The sequence below is a fragment of the Siniperca chuatsi genome, linkage group LG16, assembly GCF_020085105.1.
Source record: "Siniperca chuatsi isolate FFG_IHB_CAS linkage group LG16, ASM2008510v1, whole genome shotgun sequence".
Taxonomy (NCBI): Eukaryota; Metazoa; Chordata; class Actinopteri; order Centrarchiformes; family Sinipercidae; genus Siniperca; species Siniperca chuatsi.
The window spans coordinates 7,554,462-7,566,360 of record NC_058057.1 but is presented as its reverse complement, the minus strand read 5'-3'; the positions used below and the strand labels follow the sequence as shown (position 1 = coordinate 7,566,360).

The 11,899-nt window shown below is 38.6% G+C and overlaps 1 long non-coding RNA gene across 1 annotated transcript; it reads right to left on the bottom strand.

The window, feature by feature from the left end:
• Positions 1-2,926: 2,926 nt before the first annotated feature.
• Positions 2,927-6,426, bottom strand: LOC122863690. The gene is made up of 3 exons (XR_006375066.1): positions 6,324-6,426; positions 3,219-3,337; positions 2,927-2,971 (listed from the first exon to the last, which is right to left on the bottom strand). It is a non-coding gene; the product is annotated as an uncharacterized LOC122863690 (long non-coding RNA).
• Between the last annotated feature and the right edge of the window lie 5,473 nt (positions 6,427-11,899).

The window sequence follows — 11,899 nt, the reverse complement described above, 5'->3', positions numbered from 1 at the left end:
GAAAAGGTAAAGCACTGTGTAATGTAGTGGGAAAAGAAGAAGAAGGTATTGTCATATACTTAGTATTTTCCACCATAATGAACTGTGTCTTTTCTTGCTTCATCGGACACTTTGGAAATGAGACTTGTGACATTTTGAAAAAGTACTCTGGCAAATGAAGCGATAAAGACACACAGGGAGGGAGACTGGCAGGAAAGTTGGGGGGTGGGGGCGCTGCACAGCTGCTCCTGGCTGTTTGCACATGGTTATGAAACGTGGCTGAAACGTACGAGGACACACAGAGACACAGTGCTTTTTACTGTGACAGCCTCACAATTGTGCCCATAATCGCAATAACGAATGCCCTCGCAGGTATTATTTTTATATCATATCTTGTTTCTATTACAATTAAAATAATGCTCCAGTAATGGGCTTATAATGTGCATTCAATAACTTATGAGCAAACTGACAGGAAGACTGATCAGCAGGGAGATTAGAAGAAAGACAATATAAATATATTTAATAAACACAACAGCAGGTGTTATAGTAAGAATGACTGAGTAAAATATTGTCTATGTAGTAGTGAGCCCCTATTTGTTTGCTTTACAATACTGCAGCAGAATTATCTGGAACATCAAAAGCCAAAGTGACAAATACTTTACGTGTAAAACTAATTACAGCAAATTCTGGTTTTCCCCAAAATGTCTAAATATTACTAAAACAAATCAAATGAATGTACATATCACATACAAAACCCAGCAGAATCACGTCATCATCGTATAGATTTTTCTGTTAAATGTCACTTTCAATATTCTCCTTGGGTGCTGCAGTTATGAGTCTAAAACAAACCCCAAACCACCAATAAGAATGTGTTCATCACTGCCTTGTGTATTTATTTAACTTAAATCAACTATAAAAGTCCCACCCACTGGTGAGCTCTTTTATCAGCCGTGCCAGCTTTCTTGGGTTTATGCTACTGTAGACTTTTCAAAATAAACAGTGTGTATCATTAAAGGGTTCAAATCAATGAGTGCTATTTTAAATGTGTCTTTTCTGAAAAAGGGCCCTACAGTGTGGCCGTCAGATTGAGGTTAGGTATTATTCTTGGGCATTTTGGACAGCAAACCCAGGGGACAGGTGTTAAGGGTTAAACAAGTCTCGATGCTTATGGCTCATAGTCTAATTTTTAAGGAAATGAACAGAAATGACAACGTCTGTTAGTGAGGTCACCAGAGACATTTGCAAAACATAGAGTTAATTCATCTCTTTTAGTACACAAGACACGATTATTCTAACATTCTGCTTACTCAAGAAGAGTAGAGGGTTTGTGAAAGTTCTCAAAGCCAATGTAAATCCTGGAGGAATGATTGTTTTTGTAGATGGTCTTCTATTTTACAAGCCAAAAAAGCACAGTTGTACTGTAGTGGCATTATATGAGATACTTTATTTTCATATTAATTATTTTGCTATTAACTGCCTCACCTGAAAAGATTATCTCCAAGTTGTTGTGCAGTTGACTACTTAACCTTATTTAATACTATCTGAATTATTTTAAATTCTGTTGATCCACCACAGTTAGCCATTGTATTCTACTGATTATGACCTACGGATGGCACTTCAGTCTGGACCAGTTGTGACTGACTGACCATCCAACCGACATTGCCATCCTAGAGCTATGCCGCTAGAGTGGCAAAAAAAACTGCTGAACGACTGCAGAATGTACAGAACTCAGGTGCTAGGCTGTTAACCAGGACCAAGAAGCACGAGCACATAACACCTATTTTAGCCTCTTTACATCCCTGTTTGTTTTAGGAATGATTTTAAGATCTTATTGATTACTTTTAAGGCTCTTCATGGCCTGGCTCCAGGCTATATTTTAGACCTTTTAATCCCTTATGAACCTTCACGTAGTTTGAGACAGGGGTCTCCTGTCTGTTCCTGAGTCCAGGTTGAAAACTAAGGGGGACAGAGCTTTTGCTATCAGGGCCCCGAGGCTCTGGAACAACTTGCCTGAAGAAATTAGGTTGTCTGAGTCAGTGTCTTCGTTTAAGTCTCTTCTCAAAACACATTTTTATCTGAAAGCATATCCTGATTCTACCTGAACTGGCTGTTTATTTTATTGTTTATTTTATTGCTTTTGTGTATTTTATGTATTTTATTTCTTAATATTTCATCATTCACTGTGGTATTTTATTTTTCTTGTTGTGAAGCACTTTGTACTTTGTTTTGATAAGTGCTCTATAAATAAAGTTTTATTATAATTATTATTATTAAAAGAGAAAGGGCTCCAGGAGCGTTCCCTGGGGTTTTCCACAGTTTGTCATGAGTCTCTAATGGAAGGTTTTTGAGTCCCTCCATGTGAAGTGGCACAACACCATGCCACATTTAAATTAAATTAAATTAAACTACTTCAAACTTTATATCAAATTTAAATTAAACCATATATTTTGCCTTGAATAGGAATATTTCATGGGTGGAGTTGGTTGTTTGTACTAAAGAAAAACCTGATTATTTTGAACACCTAGGAATCAATATCTGACAAATAGACAACTGTTGAGCCCTACATTGTCCCTCACAAATCTGGCAGGGATCTTCAAAGCGCCCAACCGTTTTATCACCATTTCCTCTATCACTGTAGGATTCAGATGAAACATGTACTAAACTTTTAGTACCATAGACTCAGTAAAATAACAAGACAACAAAAGTTAAACATTAATTAACTTAGCTGGTTACAGAAACTCTTACAATTCCACAGGGTTGATTAGTTCTGACTATTTTATTTTATAGCATTCAAATAATAGTGAAACTTTGCTTCATCGACTTTGCATTTGACTTGATTTCTCAGCTTTTTAAACCCATCCCAGTCAAAAAGTAGAGCATTCTTTTGAACTTTTAAGCTTTTTGGAAAACTGATCCATCATCAGTTCTAAAATTTCACTATTGATCCATCATGCCGTCTGCTGTCGATCCTCACTTGTTTAAATAGGTGAACCTGTCAAGAACAAAGACAAGCCTCACTTTAAAATGATTTCATGGTGCATTATCATCATGCTCCAATATGTCAGACCACTGACGCACTGGAGTTTGTGTGAAAAGTTTGGCTTGAGTATCTTTTCACATATTTCATTTGTACTCTTTAACTTTTTCTTTACTCGGATTAAAGAGGTACTTTGGTTTACTTGTACAATTAATCCTTTCCATATAATTAATTCTAACATCTTCACCAGTGAAGTGATTACCTCTTTGGGCATGTCCTTGTTGTTGGTTGTACAATGAGATGTTTCCAGTACAGTCCAGTCCAGTACTGTTAACATGCTGTAGTCTTCAGTTGCAACTTTGTTTGCAGACATCTCCACATCTGTATCAAAATCACAGAGAAATTTCACATTTCATAAAATCAGTATAACAGTTTTTAAGGGGTTATATAACTGACAGCACAAGCAGCTGGTTATGTGAGGAACATATCATGTAGAGCTTTTAAACTGCAAGTAACCTCTCCTGCATTCATATGGGCCTGCCAGGTTGTAAAATATTCTGGAAGATCAATCTCCAACCAGGTTTTCCACCACTGCTGCTTCAGCTGAAACGGACATCAATAATTCTTACCAATTTAGGAGAGGTTATGTCAGATTTCTACTTTTTATGGCTGTGTGCAATTCAGAAGCGTAGCACACAGTAGGGTTTCAGCCATGCAGGAAAACTGTGTGACCTTTAGTATATTCCAGTGTTTAATGATCCGAGTTGTTAAGTTGTAGCACATCTACTCTTTCTACCTCATCGAGAAATTCTGGATCTCCGAATGCCCAGCCCACCACTGCTGCATGTTAGGTTGACTGGTGCCGGTGAGAGCATGGATGTAGGTGAGAGACATACATCCATGGTGAGAAAGCGGTGCGCGTCAAGATGGTTGGAGTTAGAGGAAATATCGGAGAGATTCAGCCATACACGTTTGAGCCTCACTCACTTCTTCTTTTATTTGTTTGTTATTTGTTAGCTTGTAACTGCCAGTGGCTGACACAGCGTTAGTGGTTGTGAAACATACAATAAAATCTGCTACGATGTTACAGTGTGTACACATTGTTATTATGTAACGTTAGCATGGAGCACCAGCACATAATTTAGGTGCACCCAATAATACATTTTAAGCGTTACCTTTTCAGTCAGTTCCCATACACATTGGTAATTTCTTAACACATGTAAATGATTGTAAACAGGAATAAAGGTGCAGATAAATGTTTTTTAATGGACTAAAATTTTGTAAAAGATAGCTCTTCTTAGGCTATATTATGAGCAGTGTTCAATTTTATTATCATTTCTGACTCCTCACTGCTTCGGTTTGCTGCTACCTAGCTCTGAAACGCCTCTCAGAGAGCATTCGTGATGCCCGGTGGCTCATCTCTGTCGGAGTCCCTGTGAGAGCTGTGGTTTCCTGGAGTTGTTATGTCACTACTAAAATCTGCCCAATGATTTATTGCAACTCCGATGAGACACAACAGCACCTCCTGATGGACTGCTACAGGGCTCAAGAGGTCTGGTCCACCTTGAAAGGACTCGGTCTCTCTTTCGATGTAAATTACAACTCGGTCATGTATGGCCTCCTAAAAGAGAAGATGCCTCCAAAACAAAAAGAACTGTTTCAACTGGTCATCAGTAAGGTCTGTATACAGATCTGGAAAACCAGATGTGCCATGGTTTTAAAGCAGACTGTCATTGACAGCAACATGGTCGTAAAACATGTACTGACTGACCTCCGGAGGAGGAGAACTTTAGATAAAAGACTTTTATTCCCCTGAAACACACTGGACTTTTAATATTTTACCTCTTTGTGCACTTTATCGCTTGGCACTTCATATTGGCTTGCACTTTTAAAACTTTGTATTATGTTTAATATTCTTGTATGAATTCTATTGAATTATTTATGCTGTGTTTTTGTAAACTTTGTATTTAACTTGTTAAAACTTAATAAAGATTTATAAAAAAAAAAAGGAAGGGAGGCTGTTCTGCCGGCCACGCACCTGTCTTGACACAGGATGTGTTTCTTGGAGACTTTGTGCTTTTTTAACGTTTCAGTTTGGACTATCGATGCTCCGACAGCAAAAGCACTGTTCCCAGTAGTGATGCGCGGATCGCAGTTATATCTGCGGGGCCTGCGGATAATCTGCAGGTCGGGTGGAGCAGGTCATAAAAATGAACATTCTGATTAATAAGAGGTGGGTGAAATAGGGTGTAGCCTCTTCCCATTAAGAGAGATGCTGTGCACATTTAAGCACAAGGCACAGCAGTGTAACTTCATTGATTATTTAAATCTCCCGACACGCTGACAGGATCGGTCAGGATCGAATGTTAATTGCTGTCCTCCTGATAAATCCTGAGCTCCACCAGAAGCTAAAAGTAATTAATTCTTAGTAATTAGTAATAATTTAATTCTGTTTCCTCTGGAAAGTTTCCTCTATCCTGTCAAGTATATAGCTAGTTTTTAGTTTTGCTGCTTAAATGTCCCACAATATTTGCTGTGACATTACTGCGCACATGGAAATGTTTAAAATTACTGAAAGCTGCCTTTCTAATCATTAAAGTAAATCGTTAAAGAAAACACTCACACATCAGTACAACTAACAATAAAGAAACCACAACATAAGTTTAACGGCAATATTGCCTACAGGGATCGGTAGAGGTGGAGTGAAATGTCCATGCCAGTGCGGGTCTCTAAATCGGAGCAAATAATTTGTTCGGGTGGTTGGCAGATGGATGATTTATGTGTAGCCTAAATGTGGATTTGGATCACATCAGAGCCAATCAATCCCGCATCACCACTGCACACCCTGTTGGTGTTTGTTAAAAAATATTTTTATACTTTTATTTTTTTAATCAGACCTGCTAAATTTCAGGCGCATCAGTGCGACCAATGAAACCGTTTAGTCGAGCTTGACTGATTTTTGGTTGCATGTGCCCCCAAATCTTGCTTGCCCGGAGTACGTTTGAATCTCAGATTTTAGGAAAGTGTACACTCATCTCCCCCTTCAGTAGAGGAATGTGAAAACACCTCTCTAGTGGCAAACTTTGCACAGATACAAGTCAGTAAAGTCAAGGTCTGACATTTTAGGGGACATAAGAAAAACACATTTTTGAGTGGAGTACTTTAAATATTGGGCTGCTGGTTAGCACACAGAAGTTAATGTAAATGTTCAACCTGTAATAATCTGTATAAAAGTGGACAAAACTACCGAGCCGTGCTGAACAGATAATCATTACACCAAACCATCTGAGAAGTTATATGTAGAAGGATTTTGTATTTGCCATAATAGATGGGAAAATCCTGGATAAAGGTAAGGCTGTTTGCTGACCTTGTAGAGTAAGGTTAGCTTGTCACTCCAGTGAGGCAGCAGAGGCACAGAATTAACGCAGTATGTTCGGACCAGGTGAAATTTATTCGCATGCTGAGGCAAAAAGCAGGCGGGGCAGGAAATACAGGTTTACAAGCATAAATTGTGGCAGCTAGCATGGCTAACACGCTAACAAAATAAAAATAACAGTTAACAAGTTGAAAATTATGCAGCTTTTTAACAAACACTGTATTGTCATTACCTTTAATTAATGTCCTTGTTCAGCCAATCAATCTGTTAACTCGCTACAGCCAACTTTGGTTCTACAGTCAAGACTGTCAAGACTTTATGTTCTGCTTCTTACCTGTACAACTGCAACCTGCTAATTAAAGTCACTCAGCAGTGGACTCTCCATCGTTATTGTCTTTCAGAGCCCAGATGGTTTAAACAAAAGATCTGGATAATTCACAACATAAATACTTCTCCCTATCTTTATCTGTCTGTCTCTCTCTCTTTCTGTCAAACACACCAAACATACATAAAAAAAACACACTTTGTGTTGGGAGAACACAGCCGTGCATGCTGAGAAGGCAATGCATCACTCTGATTGATCCTGACAGCTAATGTGTGCAGCGCCACAACACCTCATTGCCAGATCTAATCACACACGAGTAATTTGACGCGGAAATGTGAATGAGGGTTCTCACAAGAGCCGATCCACCAGGAGAACAGCTGCTGTAAGTACAGCCAGACAAAGAGAAACGAGAGCAAGAGGAAGAGGTGGCTGATGGGAAGGCCACAGGTTGGCTCTGTATCCAGCCACACATTTTATCCATCATTCAGTTTGCTGGTAAAACTTTCTGTTCTTTCAGTACTTCAGTTTCACAACCACACAAAACCATGTTGGAACGTTACAACCGTGTACATTACCCCACTGAAAGCTGTTGTGTGTTGACATCCCAGAAGACCTTGTCAGGTCAGTGGTGGAGAGTTTTTGAGCATGATGTTAACAACAGCAGATTTACTTCTCATTATTGTATCTTGATGTGCTGTTCTATTCACAGTAAATGCAATAGCAAGCTATTAATTGTCACTGTCATCCTCCATTTCGCTGTTGGCGTGATTTAGTCAGCTAAAACCACCAACAAGGAAGTAAAAGGAAGACAGACATACCTTCATGTAAACATTCAACAGTGTCTCCGCTTGTCGCTTTGACATGAATTGGCTGTGACCGTCTTGTCATGTCTCTGAATTACAGTCGTTCTAATTTCTGATGCGCCCTGGAATTGTGTGCATGAATCATAAGCCAATATTTAAATTTTCAAGATGTTTCCTGGAAAGAACCATGTAATTTGATACTAATAATAGGGAAAATATAGACAGTGTTCAATCCGTACACTTCCAATTAATTCTATTAATTGCTGGCATAACCTATAGTCTTTTAGTTAATGCGTAGAAGGTTAACTGAACAGGCAAAAATGTGACATTTGTCTATAGGCAAGCCTACAGTTACATACAACATATATGAAGAATACCGTTTCCAAAGTTAAAAGTATAATTAATAAATACTTAATTGGGTTTAAATGGAACCTTTCTTTCAAGGTCATTTCCCCTATAATTGGTAGCAAATTAATTATTTTCAGGGAAAATAAAGTGTTTAGTGTCTAAAAACCCAAATGTCCAGTGTCTACCAAGATTGTCTTTCCTGGATTATTGTAAACCTGAAAAAGAGCAAATTTGCAAATGCTAGTATGCTGATTTCTATTCACAAGCTTGCATTTAAAGTTACATTTGTGTAAGATTTCTATATAAAAATAAACAAAATAAAATTATTGTACGGACGCTGGTATGGCAAGCCCACTCTTTGTCCAGAAAAGGTGAACTCTGTGTCAAATATTTTGCTTCCCTCTTCCTTTAGGCCTAAAGAGATCACAGACCTTGTGCTGTTATTCTTTGAACTGTGTTAATGCATTTGCTGACATGAAAATGGTTTTGGCGTAGCAGTTGAAGAGTCAGCAATCCAAATCCTCCCTCATAGCTGTTTGCTGATACAGTTTTACAGTTATGTTCATTTCAGTTATACAGCCTTTTGCGTCCTTGTCAAGAAAATCGATTTTCAGATAGAGTCATAATTGGTCATACATACTAATTGGGCTGCCAGAAGCCATATGAATAACAGTGTGTATGCATTGTCAATAAATGATAGCCCCCTTTTAAGTCTTCCTCATGGGTAGTATTAGAAACTGCAAACATTACAGAATTCCCTTATAGATAGCCAAATGCTGTGCTGTGTTCTTTAATGGATCTAATAGATCAACATTATAATGCAAGAATATAGCCAAACCTCGTCTATCGTCTCATTCAGTCTCTCCAATAACAATTCAGCCCCTCAGGCTGCAGGCCGGTGCGACATTTATTTTCATTGCCTCTGTGTGTGTGTTTATGTATGAGTGCATGCATCTGTTACCCCATGGATGTGTGGATGCAGTAAAGGAAGAAGAATCCAAGTGACCACAGTGCAGAACAGCTTTACAGCTTTTCAGAGTTTACCCACCAGAGTTACAATTTGATTGCCTGACCTCCATTGCTCCAGCGGTGCTCCCATCCATGACCTCCCTCCATTACATCACACAACCACAAACACAGTGCAAATACACACACTCCCTCTATGATCTTCTATATACAAGAGAGTAGTGTATATACTGTATATTTCTCTCTTTATTTACTTCTGTAGCATGACAATAATACATCAACAACAACAACATATTGGAATAACATAGAATACAATAGAAATGTGTTCTGGTGTGTTAACATCCTGCAACAGAGTGTTGCATCTTTTCTTTTCTCTCCCTCTTCCTTTCTCTTTGCAGCTCATATTAAAATTATGAGCGTGCCTCGCCGTGTGTGATAGTTTATTTTCAGCACAGGAGCAGAAGGGCACACACACTCAATGAAAGGAAAGAAAAACAGCATGTTCTTCCACTCAGCAGCTTGTTTGGTGCTGAACGTCAAAGTGAAATGCCAGAGAGGAAAGCTTTGTCACTCTAGTCTCAGCAAAGTAGAGGGACATGACGGCTGCCTACACAAAAACTTGAGGGATAAAATAAACTATGTGTTTTTGTGGGATAAACCTTGACAGGCGAGTTCCAGCTAATGAAACAACTTGCTACTGTATACTTAACAGGCCTTGACGACACATTTCTGCATGCACTGTGTCTCTTTAAAGAAGGTGCTTCACTTTTACAGCTATGTGTTCAGTGAAAGAAATCACCACTAGATGCTATGTTTCATCAATTTGTGACGCTCAAAACATTTCATGACTTCCTTTGTATTTCAGCTGTTGGCTGTTAAGCGTAGGTGGAGGGAGCAACGTGTTAACAGCATTTCTCGTTGGGAAAAGAAATCATACCCTTCGCTGAAGAGAACGAATTTTGTGGTTGCATTGCATTCATATCTATTTCGACTTCTGTCAGTGGAGAAATTGGTGTCTCTGACTCTTCTGCTATGAGTGTCATCATGCTTGTAGAAAGAGGCCCTTTTTCTTGGATTCTGAGGGACTGACATAAAAATCTGGTGTTTATTGATGGTTTAGATGCTGAACAAATATCGTCAAGTGAATTGCTGCTACAGACAGCACGTCTATGTTTGGCAAGTTAGCCACCAGAAGAAAAAAGGAAAAAAGTAATGTACATTATCAGAATAAAAGCGTTGTTTAGGTCTGTTTAGTGTTTAGTGTTTAGCGCACAGACATGAGATTGAAAGGTGGCATTTATGCCCATTTCCTAAAATGTTGGATTTTTTTGCTTGCTAGGAAAAGAAAGAACAATAACTGAAAGCTCAGTAGACAAAAAGTTGAAATATTAAATCAAACTCAGAAGAACTGGCCTGGCAATTTCCAATTTCCTACCCTGATGATATGTCTACACAGGCCTGTGTATTTTTCACTTCAAGTCTATTTATTTCATTTTACGTGTGTAACTACAGTGATTGTGTGTTGGGCTCTAAGCATATGGCAAAAATACCAAGATGTCCTACTGCATCCAGCTGCATTTTGTAGTATGCAAGCCAGCATGCTTTTCTGGCTATTCTGACCCACAATCCTCTGCGCAGCGGAAGATACGTCACATCGACTGAGCCGCAGAGAGAGCGCAGACAGATGACAGCTCATTGACAGATAAACGCTGATTGACAGATGACAGCACGATGACAAATAAAGGGATCCAATGTTAGGCAAAAGCCTCATTTGAATTGATGTAAAAGCCTATTCTTCCTGTTAGATGTTTTCTATTGGTACAACTGTTTTATATTTCACTATATAACACTGTTAGGGTGGTGCTAGAGCAGCTACACTTCATTTCATACATGGTTTATGTACAGTTTGAAATACAAAGACACTACATACTGGGACTGTAATGATCTGATTATACACTGTCATATATCATGAAGTTTTGCAAAAAATGTATACAGTTACACAACAGAATTGGCAAGAATGTTACACTACGAATAAAATGAATTTAAATGTAATGCTGCTTTACATTCAGACAGAAAATAGTGCCAGCAACTGCATCTCTGCATGAAAATATATTCAACAACAAAACATGCCTAGTAGTAATAATAAGGATAGGAATTGTTTAAGTTAACAAAATAATCATAAAGATTACCTATAACAACTAAAGGACATACCAACTATGAAAATAACAATGACAGAGAAATGCATATGTAATTTTACTGTTGTGAATATAATACTGCATGTTAGAATCTACAATATATGTATGTGGTACATGCATACATTAAAAAGTAACAACAGCAGACCTCTGGGTTGACCTGTGTCTCTTGTTGTATCTCCAAGGTAACGTTAAGTAATGTAGCCTGCGACTGATGTATGAGCAAGAAGGTCAAAGTTCAAGGTGCAATGTTGTGACAAAGTGTCCCAACAGTACGTTCTTTGTAAGGGCATCTGCAGTACGTACTAAAAATAAAAGGAAAAAGTATGCGATTTGGAACGCATGGATGGTTTAAGTGTTCACCTCACGACCGTGCAGACCCCTTTTTTAGCTGCATACGCCAACACCGCAACTGGTAGTCTGCTTAACACAATACAAAGTATGTTTAACATCACCTCAGTACATACTGCTCTTTCTTCTCTGCAGAAGTAGAATTGAAAATTACTCCATGTGTCATATCCATTGTGCAGCTGTTAATTGCCAGTTTCTTTGTTGTTGTTTTTTCATTATGCTAATGCTGTAGCATTTCGCTGTGTGTGTGGGAGGACCAACAGCACAACAGACCTCCTGTGCTCTGGTTGACTGCAAAGCTGTTGAAAGTTCCAGCTTCACTGAGCATGCTGGGTGCAGGTAGCTCATTTAAAAGTCAGAAGAATCCCCTGGTGTCTTCTGGCAAGAAAAAGAGAACATGCAGAATATTTTACTCCTTTTTGGTGCTGTTGGCTTAGCACATACAGTATCAGCAGTGCACAGAGGGTTTCTGAAACTTCTTGAGGTTTCACAGGTGGAAGCACGCTGAGGGAAGAAAAATCAAAGACACCAGTAAGACCTGCATTACTTTGAATACATTTCAGTGGTGTTTTTTGCTGATTT